Source organism: Catharus ustulatus, chromosome 10 (genome assembly GCF_009819885.2).
Source record: "Catharus ustulatus isolate bCatUst1 chromosome 10, bCatUst1.pri.v2, whole genome shotgun sequence".
NCBI classification, from domain to species: Eukaryota; Metazoa; Chordata; class Aves; order Passeriformes; family Turdidae; genus Catharus; species Catharus ustulatus.
The window spans coordinates 14,104,752-14,119,485 of record NC_046230.1 but is presented as its reverse complement, the minus strand read 5'-3'; positions in this window follow the sequence as shown (position 1 = coordinate 14,119,485).

Below are 14,734 nucleotides of genomic sequence, written 5' to 3'. Positions count from 1 at the left end.
ATGGGGACATGGATATGGGGGACACGGCTGTGGGGGACATGGATATGGGGACATAGATATGGGGACATGGATATGGGGGACAGAGATGTGGGGGTATGGATATGGCTGGACATGGACGCGGGGGGATGTGGATTTGGGGGACGTGGATATGGGGGGCTCTGCGGGGCAAAACAAGGGTGTACACCTGCTTTTAATAACCCATCCCTGCTAAATTTTGAAGAGCACTACAAACCATTTAGAGGATTTGTAAAACACAAAAGATCTGTATTTATTTTCACACAGTACTATTTTTTCTAGTAGTCCTTCATTGCAGATGAAGGGAGCCATTGACTGATACATCTCATTGCATGCAATCCCAGCAGTGACTGAACAGGGGTTACATCCGTCTGGCAGAACATATCATCACCCCAACACCACTGTGGGCTTCCTGCAACAGCTCCAGTGACCCCACAGCTCTGGGGTGAGTCAGCCCAGCATGGGAATCCAGCAGGAAATTCTGACAGTGATAGAAAGAAAAGACATAGTTTTCTGTTGGCGTGGTGAGTTGATTCACTCATCTGACCAATGCTTAAGGGAATGAGAGGAAAAGAAAATGAGAAACAAAACTGCCCCTTTTGGCAGCCACCCACACATCAGGCATAATGCTGAGCTGCTCTGACTCAAATCAGATGGACACCTTCCTCTACTCGAAAAAAACCTAAAAACATCTATTTTCTGTTAATGTGCTAACTCTACTGTCACAGTTCTGTTCTCTGTTGACTGCACACTTCATTGACCACCTCACCACTCTTGCCAAAGGCTGGTGTCAGCCTGACCAAGCTTCTGTCCCTGCTTACTGGGACACACCAGTTACTGGTTTTATGTATGACTCAACAGTTAGTTCCCCTGATTCTCTGGAAATTCAGTGATACAGTATTTATTGAGAATTCAGTACTAAGAGTTCAGTGAACTTCTCAGGCAATTCTTAAAATACTTTTGCATGAAAGTTTTAAAGATGGGTATTAACCAGTGGTTTTCATTTACTGTGGTTATGTGTGAAAGACCATGTGAAATATCTCCAATTAAATACGGTAACACTCTTCTGTCAATTTTCTAAACAAAAAATAGAAAAATCACTGAATAATTTCAGGTTTTTTTTTCATTGAATTGCAATTGTTTTAGTCCAACATCCAACCTAAATCATTGCTAGGATTTTCTTTGGAAAATGCCACTAGTGATCAATGGTACTGGCCAATATATTTTCATTGAATTTCCCTAGCTAGTTACCCATTTTGCAAACTGCTAAACTACCCATTGCTACCCGTTGCAAAATTCCCATCTATATATGTCTTTATTGTTGCCTATTCTTCCCCTTCGAGCAAGATGTTTTGTTTTAAAACCAGAAAAGCCTCCTTTGATGCCACTGGAATTGTGAATATTTGAGTCACCTAACAACACATTGATGAAGGACTCCCCCAGTTTCCATTTGGATCACACTGAAGTATTTCCTCAGGCTCACTTTTGCTCATAATCTCTTTTAGCTTTGCAAACTTGATAGCAGTGTCCCCAGCAGAGTCATAGGAATGTGGGGAGGTTGAAATGGGTACCCTTCTGCCTGGGTTCTGGAAAAAGAGAGGCAAAACACATTAGTAGAAATAGCTTTCTAGGTCCTACAGACCAAGAAATTACTATGATGAGGAGAAGGCAAGGTGAGTTAATTTTTTTATGAAGTACTGACTGGTAAAAAGAGCCCATCATATGACTCAGAGGAAAAATATTGTGAAATTATTAGTGCTATTAAACAGAAGCTCTTATTCTGTCATTCCCTATTAGTAAAAGGAGTTAAAAGGTTTGCTTTGATATATACATTTCTATGTTCTTCATCAAAATTCCTTTAGTAATTTTCAATTAAAGATTAATTTCTCATCACGGTTTTCAACCCATTGTATATTCTAATGTATTATCTTTATCCCCATTAGAAGGTTTCCCTTAACACCTAATTGCTTTTCTTTTTCAGTCCGCTGGCAAATTTGAACTCGTTTATTGCTTCACAAACCTCAAACCATGCAGCCTTTTATTAACTCAGAGATTAATTTTGTGGTTGGCACACTCCCTGCTTTCCAGCTCTCTTGGCGTCACTCTGGTTTGTGCTGCTGGAAGTGCCTGGCAACCTCAGCTCTCCTGCAGCATTCCGGCTGCAGCTTCCCTAGGGAAGGGATGGGTCACAGGGCATCACAACTTATTTCTAGGTATACACCTAGAAATCATGGCATTCAATGCCTTGAAAACATCAGGTGTTTAACCTGGTAGAAAAAATAAAGTAAATTACAAGAGAAATTACAAGAGAAATTACAAGAAAAACACAATTTTTCTCCATTCTGTTCCCTTTAGAGAGATTGGTTAGCAGGGGGAAATTAGCCAGAGAACACAATCCAGCATTGTCAGTGCTTCTGGAAATGTTATGGCCATTCACAGCCAGTGTAATTCCTCCAGACTGCTCAGTGGGAGGAGGTAAGCAGCTTGAGGCTTGAGGACGGGAGGAGTGGTAAATCCTGCAACCTTTCTTAATGGGCTTCCCATGACTATTTTGATTGCATAGTTATATATATTCCACCTGAAATATGAACTGGATACAAGTCCCACTTAATAATAAAAATTACAAGTCCTTTACAACTTTCTGTGACCAGATTATTTCTTACACATGACATTTCTCAATTGCCCCCTCCCACCACCTTTTCCCCAGTGTTGAGGGCGTTTGCTGTTTTCTTTGTCTGGCTTTGCCCCACTGAACTCTGCTCTCTCTCCCAGGTGAGCCACAAATGAGCTGAACAATGCTTATTAAGTGTACAGCATTTAGTGAATCTCAGACTGACTAATCACATTTTATGTGCTTTCCCAGTCTGACTGTACCCACTGCTATCTCTCATCTGTAACTGTAAATCCTCGAGGCCAGACACCAGCATTGTTACCTGTTGTATATTACCTAGCTGAAAGGCAGCCAAGGATATTATTACTTTGGCAATAAACAGCATAAATACCATTATGCTTTAAGAACATTTGTGAAGATTTTCTCCTCTGCACATGGTTTCTAATTCAGGCAGGACAAGAACCTATCTGGGGATCACATTTGTGTATGAAATCTATTTTGTGCCAAAACTAAGATATCCAAGTAGCAGAGAAAATAAATCAGAACCTACTGTTTGTTTATTCAGTCTCTTTAATGTGTATATATTAGCGTGTTCCACCCTGCCTTTTCTAGTAGGGCTGTATAAATATGTGCCTTAGCTCCAAGGAGGTTATGGGACCCACCTCTGCAGTGCACCAGCAGCCAGCTGGTCCCAGATGCTGCAATCATACCTCTGCTAGCCCTGCACCAACAAGCCCTCCCTGAGGACAGCTGTGGGGCCTCCTGTGGAACACTTCTGGCCCGGTTTGTTTGACTTTCCTGGCAAGGGTGTTACATAGGGGATAAATTCCCCATAGCCCACTCTCTCTAATCCCCGTATATCCTTGGGTAAACAAAAGGGGCTGAGAAAGGACATGGCTCCATGCCTTGGCTGTGTGTGTGGACATGACATTCCTCCTACTACCTTTATGTGTTTTCTCTGACCTCAGTTGCTTGCAGGCTCTGCCAGCTCAGATTTTCAAGTTCAGTAGGTTGGCAACAGCAGTGGCATCCCTCTGGGCTCTCAGGCACAGGCATGGGATCTGCATGGGAACATGACTCTTGAACTGAGTGCCAGAGCTCTTGAACACACAGGCAGGTATATGGTGACCCATTAAACGGAGGTTAGCAATTATAGTTTCACTCTGCAAGATGATTCACGTGCAGTTGAAAGCCACAAGTCTTTGAAAGTTTCCTTTGAAAGCTCCTTAAACTACTTTGGCAAGCCTGAGTTGTTGAACAATTTATCACTTCTCTGCCAGATGAGCTTGTGAAACCGCTTTAAGAGGAAATTGTACAAAGTGCCCAAGATTGTCACAGATGAAGTTTCTTTTCTCTTGTGCCACCCAATCCTTTTTCCCCCATTTCCCAGACATCCAGTTCTATAGTTAAAAATAGCCTGCCTAGTTATTTCCAACTTCAACAGCAGAGGCAAAGGAGAATTCATTGATCCATTTACTTGAACAAGATCTTACAAAGTCCCTTTTTATAGTAGATGAAATAAATAATACTGTGCTTTCCCATTCCTCTGGCTAGCCTCACGACTGCCATGGGAAGCAGTAAAGGAGGTTACTCCTGTCTCCAGATTACTTCTCAGATCCTTTGAAGATTATTCCCTCCACAGAAGTTACCTTCCACTCTTCTCTTCTGGCTCCCTGCTGCCACAAAGCTGTAATGGAACCACTGTGGAGCTACTTGGCAAATCCTTTTTGTTGATACTTGTCCCTTTCCCTCTTCCTTCTATTTTTAAAATAAGACAGAAGTCTTTCAGTCAGTAGGACTGCCAGCCTTTGCCTAGCTCATGTCATACCTAAGGAAAAGTGGGATCTGAGCGCCTTTATCTGCTTTCACACCTCCACCATATTATTTCATAAAGCTGCCGTGCAGCATACACACAAAAGCTCACTGAGGGATTGTCTCCACCAGTTTCCTGATGGCTTGCACAGGATTTGTCACATCCAGCCTGCAGACTGGGCTGAAGTCCTCAGACGCCACGTCAGCACTCCTGATCATAACAGCAGAGCAAAGGCTGCTGCACTATGACAGAGGGTTGAGTTTGATAGCAGTTGTCCCAGCCACAGAAAAGTTGCCAAGGGGACCCAGTAGGTACCTGCAACACTGCTGACTTCACTGGAAAGCATTCCAGTAAACAGGGGGAGTTTCACCCTCACCAATGGACAGCATAAACCCCTTACTAGGTAACCTATTTACAGCTACATTACTCCAGGATTGCTAAGAAAAATAAAGCAACTAACTAAACAGAGCTAAAAATCCCCCACATACAAACCTTCAACATGAGACTCTTGAGAAACCATCACTTCTACCCTGCAAAATACAATGGGCAAAGGGCAAGTGTCTGTGCTTTTATTGTTTAGCTGGAAGTATTGTGAAAATAATCTGCTGATCACTGCCCTCCCAGCACAGAAGACAGACTGAAGCTCTCTGGCAACTCTCCTAGCTGAAGAAGGTGATACCCTCTCCAGCTGAAGAATGCATGCACACTGCTAATGGATCTCACCATCTAGCAGCTCAATGTTTTGATTTCATATTAGAATTGCTTGAAAATAGGACCTTTAATGTCTCTATTGTTGTACATTTCTCTCTCAAAGTAGGTTTAAAGGACTTAATCAGACTCATTTCCTTAATTTCAAGCATATCTCTGAAAACTTATTATCCCAGGCTGATGGCATCAAAGACTGAATTAGGAATAAAGCCAAGTGAATAAAACCAAAGATATTTCCTTTCAGTTACTGTACAGCCTTCACAGGCTGCAGAGCATTAGAGCTGCTGAAATACCACTGTCACATTCTTCAAGATCTGTGAATTGGTATCTTGCTCTTACACCCTTGGCAGAAAGTGAGGACACGATCCCTGTTACACTTCACCCAACAAAGCCGTGCTGTGATGAGCAGCTTTAGATGTGTGGCACTAGAAAAATGTCTTTGAACTATTGCTGTTTGGGTTCCCAGTTTCTGAGACGTATTTATCACAAAAAAGTTACCCTGCTAAACAAAATACCCCAAACCCTGGACTTGATTTTTATAGCAAATAAATCCCTTGCTTTCACCTTTTGTCCTTCAACAATATTTGCAGAGAAGCAGCAGATCTTGCAGCTGTTCTGGGCCAGGCTGGAGGTCCACACAGGCCACTGTCCTGGCCATCTCTGACGGCAGTAAGGAGGTGAAGTGCTCTGAAATCCAGGGTGAGGAGACACCTTGCACACCACCCTCCCACCAACATGGGCAGGAAGAGGAGCATTTCACATTCACTTCTCCAGGACTTCATCACACATCCCAATCCAAGATGCCCTGTCCTGCCAGGTTAAGGAACAACTCATAACCGTTGCTGTGCCTGGAAACTGGACACAATTTTAGCATGGTCCAGAGCAGATCAAGCAGTTATTGCTCAAGTGACTTCTGCAACCTTGTTCTCACAGCACCTCCTGGGAAAGGGCTTGGCAGACTGGCAGTCGGTGCTGTTACAACAAAGCAGAGGGCTGGGAAGCCTTTCTTCTGCTTTGTGCTCTCCAAAGGCTCTGCTTTCAGAGAGGACAGGAACCAAAGCCTGTGTGCAGCTCTTCTCCCTGGCATGGCGCCTCAGAGAATGAAGCAGGTTACGCTGTCTGGTCATTTGACCCAACATCAGTCATCCTCAATAACTTTTTCATCTCTGTTATTTCAAGTAAATTGTCAAAGTCCATGAGTTCATTATGATCTGAGGCACTGTGCTTCTGCAGTGCCCTCTGATGCCCCGGTGGCTCCCATCTGCTCTGCAGACTGGCAGCATTGCTGCCGTCGGGACGGGCGTTCCCTGCCCACATGGCACCAGCTGGAACACGGCAGGGGCTAAATGTGCTGATGGACAAAGAACACCTTATGCAAGGGCTGGAGACGACCAACTCACCTTCAAGACACTGAAAAGCAAGGCGGGGGAGCATTCACAGTCTGGGAGCCCAGTTCCCCCACACTGGAGGCTGGGTTTGCTGGTGGGCAGCAGCACCCCACAGTGCCAGGCAGGCTGGGCAGCAGGCAGAGCTGCACAGCCAGGGAGCCCCCAGGCTATGGGCAGCCCCATGCACAAAGCTTCACAAAGCACAAGGTGAGACCACGTTAGAACATCATTTTGTTTTTCTGAAACTACCGACTTCAGAAGTTACCTGTGTTTCCAAGCCATACTGCTCAGGCTCCCTCCATCCCTCCAGTCTTTCCTTGGCAGGAGCCAGGCCTGGAGCAGTGCTGTGAAGAAAGCCAGGAAGGACAGTCAGTTGCTGACAGGAGGCAGGATTTGCATGCACAGCCGTGGCAACACCCTGCCAGGCCTTGCAGTGCTGCAGCCGGACAGTAATGGGCAGTTCTGGGCTTTCTCCTTCCCTGCTCTTGCCAGAAGATGCTTCCCCAATGCGCTCTCTTCGGCTCTGCAGTGTGGCAGCTCCATAGCCACGACTTCGAAGTAGCAGCTAATGCTGAAAGAGAAGCTGCTGGATCCTTTCCACCATTCCTTGCCCTCTGGGGTCCTTTCTTCTCTATCCCTGAGGTTTTAGAACAAGAAAGGTCTAATTACTCTTGCAATTCGTAATTACTTTTGCAGCTCCACCCTAACAAGCAAGCTCGTCTGCTTCCCCAGGACAGGTCATGCCCTGACAAACACCTGGCTGCTTCATTGCTCTGAACAGCTCTTGGGGCTCTGCAGACACCCCAGGCCGAGCCGGTGGGTGCTCTTGGTGGCTGGGAAACCGAAAAGGAGGACGGTGCAAGGAAGAGGAGTGCACGTCCCCCTCTCACACACAACCGTGCAAAGGAACTCACCCTGTGCACTGCAGCTCCTTGAAGCCTTCCCTGGAAGCAGCATAGCACGTACTGATGGACACTCCCAGTGCACTGTGTCCATGGAAAGGGTTCTTGGGCCCTTGATGGCTTCATCCAAGACTGCCTGACTCACAGGAATCTGGCTGGATCCTCCTTCCCTACTCTCCACAGCTACAAAACTGGCAGAGATTATCAACAGAAGAGGTGTCTCCTCACAGTCCAAAGCAGCTGAATTCCAGTCTCCCCACAGAACAAAGCATACCCAGCAAACACTGAAACCACAAGGTCTGCCCAAACCTGACCAGGTGCCAGCCATGTCCCTGGCCAGGGTGGTGATCTTGGCTGAGCACATTGCCCCCCACACACCTCTTGGAGAGGGGGCGCTGGGCAGGCAGATGCATCTGCAACCTCTCAGGAAAAGCCTCCTCTGAAGCTGCACCCGCTCAGAGCATTCCCACCCTGGCCATTGTTTTGGGAATGACTGGAAAATGTCAGCAGGGCACTGGGTGCGGGTGGGGGGGGTCAGGAAAAAGGAAAAAGAGATGATTAGATTTTTTTTTTTTTAAATCAGCCAATAAATTATATTAACTTTTCCATTGACCTTTTGTGGGGTCACATTATCAGACTAGTGAATGTGGTTCATGAAGATAGGATTATGCTCGGATTTCAAACTGTGCAGAAAGTGCATCCCAAGCAACATGCCAAAATGGAAACGTCAGCTCTGCCAGATGGGTGTGCTTCTCATTATCCTCCCGAGGAAAGCCAGATCCACCACCTACAAATATTGTATATGTTATTAAAAGTGTCTGGTTCCCAGGGAGGCTGGGAATTGCATAAGGTCTGCCTTTGTCAATGGTGCCTTTTACTCCTTTCCCCTTGAGACTGTGGTGGCACAGGAGGGGCCTGTGGAGGGACCAGCTTGCCACAGGCAGCCAAGAACACTTTACCCCCCTGTTCAGCCAGCTTGCCATGGAGCAGACAGCTGGGGGTGGGCAACTCTCCTTGGCCAGGGCATGAACACTGGCCTGTCATCCTGGTGCCACCTTTGGGGTGGGATAATGTTCAAAGCCTGTGGCAGGGGGAAAAGAGGGTGTGAGGGTGCAGCTGCATGTGCTGTGTGCCTGCAAGGGAAGCACTGCTGCCCATGGCTGCCCCAGTCTCTGACAGGGCTTAGTAGGTGTTGGCAGAGCTACAGCACTGGGATATATCATATCAGCTCCCTATCATGGAGCCAGCAGCAACAGCTCCTTCTGCAGCTATAGCATCTTCCAGGAGTGTCCCAGGAAGCAGAAAGTGTGCCAGCCCACAGGGGCAGTGACCCTGCTGCCCCCAGAGCTGTCCTAGTCCTCAGGGCTTAGAGAGTTACCCTGTCCCTTGGACTGCAGCCCTGGCACAGACAGGAGCCTCCTCTCGGCTCCTGCCAGCCCAGCATGGCCAAAATTAGCTTCCCTGCGTGTGTGCTGGGTAGAAGAGCCTCGATTATATCTCAGAAAAGCATTATTGTATTCCTCAAGCCCTATCTTATCAGGGAAAGGAAAACGGGACTTTGACAAATTGCCTCTGCAGCAGCCGGGGTGAGCACATGATTTTCGGTAATCGCCCACCCTGTGGTCGCCAGTGGCCACTATTGTTCCCAGCCCTGGCTGTGCCCTGCCGAGTCCGGGCAGCCATGACCCTCCCAAAGGCAAGAGAGCACACGGGCCCGGCCCCCCTCACCTTGGCTGCACCCAGAACATTGTGTTTGCAGGTGGGGATGCAGCTGAAGTTAGATTGATCCCTTTATCAGGAGCCTTCAAGTGCTGATAAGGTGACATCGCCTGCCTGGAGCAGGAACTTGAACTCTTTTGCAAGGGGAGATGGTTATCAGCAGTCTCTGGCAGGGCTGTGCTGGCTCTGCAGCCTCACAGCTGGAAGCAGAGCTCAGCTCTGAGCCTGGGACGGATAGGAAGGGTTTGTTTTGCTTTGCACAATGGCTGCTCAGATCCTGTCCAACAGCGGAGCAGAAAGCATGGCAGGGCACTTCAAAGGCACTCAGCCTAGTGCTGTCACCACACAGGGGATCCAGCGTGGCCAGCGGCCGTCCTGCCCCTGGGACGCTCAGCCTGACCCCAGGGACAGCTTGGTCCCTGAAATACCTGTTGCAACAGGAGACACATTGTTCCCAGTACCAGGGCAAAGGGGCTCATCGCCTGAAGAGCTTATGTCATCTCACCAGGAAGTCTAAGAGCCACCCACGAACCCATCTCTGCCTGCAAAGAAAGCATCCATGCAGGGAGGAGAGCAAGGCACTCCTGTGATCTCTCCGCTCCTTGCTGCTGCAAGGCCACCTGGGGACCCTCCCCAGCAGGGTCATGAGGACCAAAAACCTGTTAAATGGGTCCACAAACCACATTCCCTGGCAGAGCAGGGAGCAGCAGGTGCTTGGCTCACATCTGCTGCAAGCTGCAGGGCAGGAGAAGACCACAGGGCAGCTGATGGCCAGTGAGACAGCCAGCATGATCCTGCAATGGTGCTCCACAGGGGACCCCTGCCTGGCCTGCTCTGCTGGGGGGAAACAGCACTGGGACCATGGGGGATGCTCTTCATCCCCCTAAGCATAGCTGTGTTTACTGGTGGGGTGATCCCCATCAAGAGGTGCTGGGGCCAGTATACCTCAGGAGAAGTAGCCTGTGAGGGCTGCGGGGAGCAGGCAGAAGCTACAGCAAACCATGTTGCACAGCTGTACACCTACCTGGTGTTTTGGTTCTTTGTGCCCTTTTTTGCTCTGCGGCTGGCTCCTGCTTCCCAGAGCTGGATGAAGGGAGAGACTGACAAGTGCTGCAAGTGTCACAGCCATCCCAGCAAAGCTGCTGCTGAATCCTGCACGTCTCCCTATGCCTACAGCTCAGCCCTCTGCTTTCTAGAGCTGGTTGTCAGAGTGAAACCATATGGGAAAACCCCAGGTGGACTGAATACAAGATCTGAAAGGGCTGAGGCCACTGATCACTCCTTGCTCCACCTCAGGGCAGAGGACAAGTGCAGCTGCTGGAAAATTACAAACCACAGGAGTGTATTAATTGCCCCAGCCCCTCCTGTACAGCTCCTCCCTTTGCTGGATCCCTGAAATATCCCTTCCCTCAGCCTGACCAAACATCAGTGTGCACCTTTGGGGCTTTCATCCTGTGACCTCCATGAGAAGGGACGAGGCACTGTTTGCCGGGCACAGCACCCATCCCACTGCTCTCTGAACGCAGCTGTAAAGGATGAAATACCAAGGAAGCACTTGTGATATGCCTGTGGAGTCAGTGCAGAGCTCCTGAAGCCCACCCTGCCTCTCCCTGCCACAGCCTGGGGGCTTCCTGGGCCAAAGAGCCAGCACTGGCCTGTTTCCCTGAACTCCTCTCATCATTCATCCCAGTCTTGCTGCCCAAAATAGCCTACAATGATTTCCGCAGTTAATCTGGGCCTGCTCTGAGCCTGGAGGCTGTAAGCTGAATTTGGCTCTAGCCAGCTTCATTTCAGACCTCCCTGTCCCCTTACTCTGAGACACAACAGAGGCACTCTTTTCCTTTCCTCTGCTTTCCCAATGGTACCCACCCCATCACATCCCCTCTTTCGGACAGGATAAAGACGATCAGAGTGCTGAAGCACCTCTCCTGTGAGGAAAGGCTGAGAAAGTTGTGGCTGTTAGACTGGAGAGGAGAAGGCTTGGGGCACACCTTAGACTTGCCATTCACTTGAAAGAGACCTACCAGAAAGAGGACAAAGATTCTAGCAAGGTCTGTTGTGATATAACAAGGGATAATGGATTTAAGGTGAAGGAGGATTAATTTAGATTAGGTAGAAGGTAGAAATTCTTTACAATGAGAGGAAACAGTGGAACAGGTTGCCTAGAGAGGTGGTAGATGCCTCATCCCAAGAAACATTCAAGGAAGGGTTAGATGGAGCTCTGAACAACCTGATCTAGTTGAAGATATCCCTGCTTATTGGAGGGGTGTTGGACTGAAGGACCCCTCCAACCCAAGCTATTCCATGATTTCTTTTGCAAGAGTGTAAATGAAGGACACAGATGGTCCTGTGGGATGGAGCAGGAGCAGGCCAGGCTACCTGTTGATCCAAGGCTCATTGTGAAGCATTGAGAACACCGTGCCCACTGCACAGCCCTGTGACAGTCAGATCCACCAGCCTGGGAGATCCCAGCTCACACAGACATCCTCCTGAGCTTTAGAAAGCGGCCGAGGTGCCCACCCCAGCGTCTGCAGCAGAGACTTTTGTTTCACTTGAGGTTATCTTATCGCCATAGGAAAGGCAATACAGCAGAAGAATTTCCTTTCCTTTATGTTTCCAGCCTTTCCATTGTCTGGCGTCTGGATTTCTGAGCCTTGCCACTCACCAATGTACTCAGGCCTTTGGAAATATGAATTGCAGACCCCTCTTATCAGCAGGAGCTCTGCAAATGCTCTTTTTGCTGCTGCAAGCAAACGAGGCAGGATCTGGTAGCCCTAGGCCCCATCCTCACCCCATTCATGAGCTGTGCATTTTCCACTGCCCGAGTGCTGAGGTGCCAGCTCAGCAGTTTGTTCAGAGGGATGGTAGTGCCAAGCAGCAGAGCTTGATGAGAATTGACCAAGGCATTGAAACACCACAGTCTTCCATTTCTTTCTTCCTTACATGGCAGATGATGACTGATGGGTCAGCCCTCCACAAAGAGCACTGAAGGCATACTCAGCCTGCTGGATAGGTTTCCATCTCGCTGGTCCATGGCTTGTGGTGCTAAAGTTAGCAGCTGGGGATCACCAGGAAATGTCAGCAGTGAGTCACAGTGAGCACTGTCCCTTTCTCCTGCCTTGCTGGGTGGATCAGCTGGCTTCAATTCCACTGGGCACAGCTTGTAAGCCTAAATGCAGGGGGAAACAGCAGCACAATCCCAAGAGGAGACTGCTGGGTTTGAATCCAGCTGCCAGGCTGCAACTCATCCAAAGCCCCAGTTTAAGAGAAGGAAGGGGGACCCCCATGCCATATCTCAGCAGGACAAGCATGAAAGATGCTGGGAATTGTCCCTGCTCCACCAGGTACAACATAGCATGGCAGCCTGTGGTGCACCCCAGAGCTTCTCACCTCCCCCCAGAGAGTCCCAAAGAAGTACCTTCTGCTGCTTATTGCTTGGCTGAGGTGCTTTTATATCTCAGAGGGGCTGCAGCTTGTCTGAAAGTGCCTGGGCACAGCACAGAGCAAGGCTGAGCAGCAGGGCTGGACTGGCTCCACTGCACCATCACATCCTCAAAGTCCCACTGTGAAGAGAAAGGAGCAGCCAGCGCCCCAGGCAGGTGCCAGGGAACCCCAAGCAGCTCCCTGGGCAGCATGGGACCTGCACTGCCTCCTTCCAGAAAGGGGAACTGGCTGCATTTGAAACTAGAAGGTTTTTGGTTCTCTCTTTCTCCATGGCAAAGCACAAAACAGAATAGTGCTGGTTTCCATTTTTCTCACAAACCTCCCTCGCTGCCCAGACAATGTGAGAAGAGGGCTTGGGAGCACACAGAGTGGCCAAGCAAGATGTGGAGTGTGTCAAGACAGAGAATCCCTTTTCCCTGGGACCCACACAGCAGTGGCTCCTGAGCATCCCCCTGCACTGCCCTGAGCACAGTCAGTTCTGAGATGCTCCAAGTAGAGACTCTCTTGCTGAAAACCCTGTGAAATCCCAGAAGAGCCTGCACTGGTCTACCAATGCTGACCAAAACAAAGGGGCTCTGTACAGGCTTCCAGCTTCCCTTTGCTCTGGGCAGACAGCAAAAGCCTGGCTGGACTGTAGGACCTTCCCTCATGGATGATGTTTCTGGTTCTTTGCCTTAACTCCCAAGTGACAGAGGGCTGGTGACATTTCCAAAAGGGCAAACCCAAGTCTGCTCCACCCAGCACGCGCAGCCCTCCTGCCCTGACACCACCCATGGGACAGGCCCTTTTCCCACAGCAACAGCAAGAAAGAACACTGGGGCAGAGTTCCTCTGACTCAGTAGCAGTTTCTTTTCCTCTTGTCCTCACCATGACCTCTCTTCACGTCCCAAGATGTCTTGGGCACCTCAGGCATTTAGCTTGGAGAGATTATTTTCTGAGGTACACTGGAGAGCTGCTCCCTGCCTCTCTCCCAGCTGCCCCAGGATATTTTTCCCCAATATTTTTTCCTTCTGCAAAAAAAGGAAAAAAACTCGGTAAAAAAGCAGGATTAGAACCACCACATAGGGAAGTGGGACAGCAGAATACTGCTCCTCACAGACAGCTGGGGTAAAGGCAATGGCATGAAGCTCCTCACAGGAGGGAAGGAGCTGTGACCAGAGAGAAGAAAAGAAAGGTTGCTTCTTACTTTAAAGCAAGTGTCTCAGGACAATTAGAAAAAAGTTGCTTAACTCTTGTAGAAACAGCTTTAAAGGCCCTGGACTCAGCTGCTGCCTTGGCATGGCCAGAGCCATTCTCCCCCCACCGTGGTCCTCTTGGCCACCTCCTTGCCAGGGAAGAGCAGCTCGTGAGGCACTCCGCAGGGTGTGGTGGGGTGGGGAGTCCCCAGGGACCAACACTTCTGCTGGGATCCTGAACGGGAACAGGACCCAACACTGCTGCTGGGGCAAGAGGGCTGCTCCTCTGCCTGGGAAAGGCCGGCCCCTAACGGCAGGAGAGGGGGAGTTCAGCCTCTTCCAGACACAGCCGGGGAGTTTTGGTCCAGGCAGTGACTGCAGAAAGCAGCCAGATCCCACATGGCAGTCCCTTGCTGCAGACTCCCTGGTGCAAAAAACGATCATCCCTTTGATGCTTGACCTGAGATGTTGGGAAAAGATCAGACAGTGTGCAGTGGGGTGATGGGCAGAGGACTCGTGTAGTACTGGCTCTGCCAAGCTGAGGGGATCGAGGCTCCTACATCACTTGCCAACTGCAGTTAGAAGAGCCACAGCACCCACAACAGAGTGGCTTAGGGATTTGCATCCTGGCATTCCCTACCCCCTCAACTGCTCACCCATGATGCTTCAGGTTACAGGAACAGAGTAAAAAATACTGCTCTTCCTCAAAACAAAACTGCAAAAGACATTTTTGTAGTAGCTAGATGGCAGCTCAGACATGCAGTGGCAAATCTGTGTGAAGCAGAGCCCCAGTTCTCTGGACGTCCAAGGCAGAGCTGGTGATTCCACCACAGGCTGCCAGTGCTGCTCCACCTGGTGTGGGCCCAGTGCCATGCACAGCACAGACCCACCTGTGTCTCCTGGGACACCATGTGCTGTGGGAGACACTGCAGGCTGGTGTGAGACTCCCTGAACTGGGC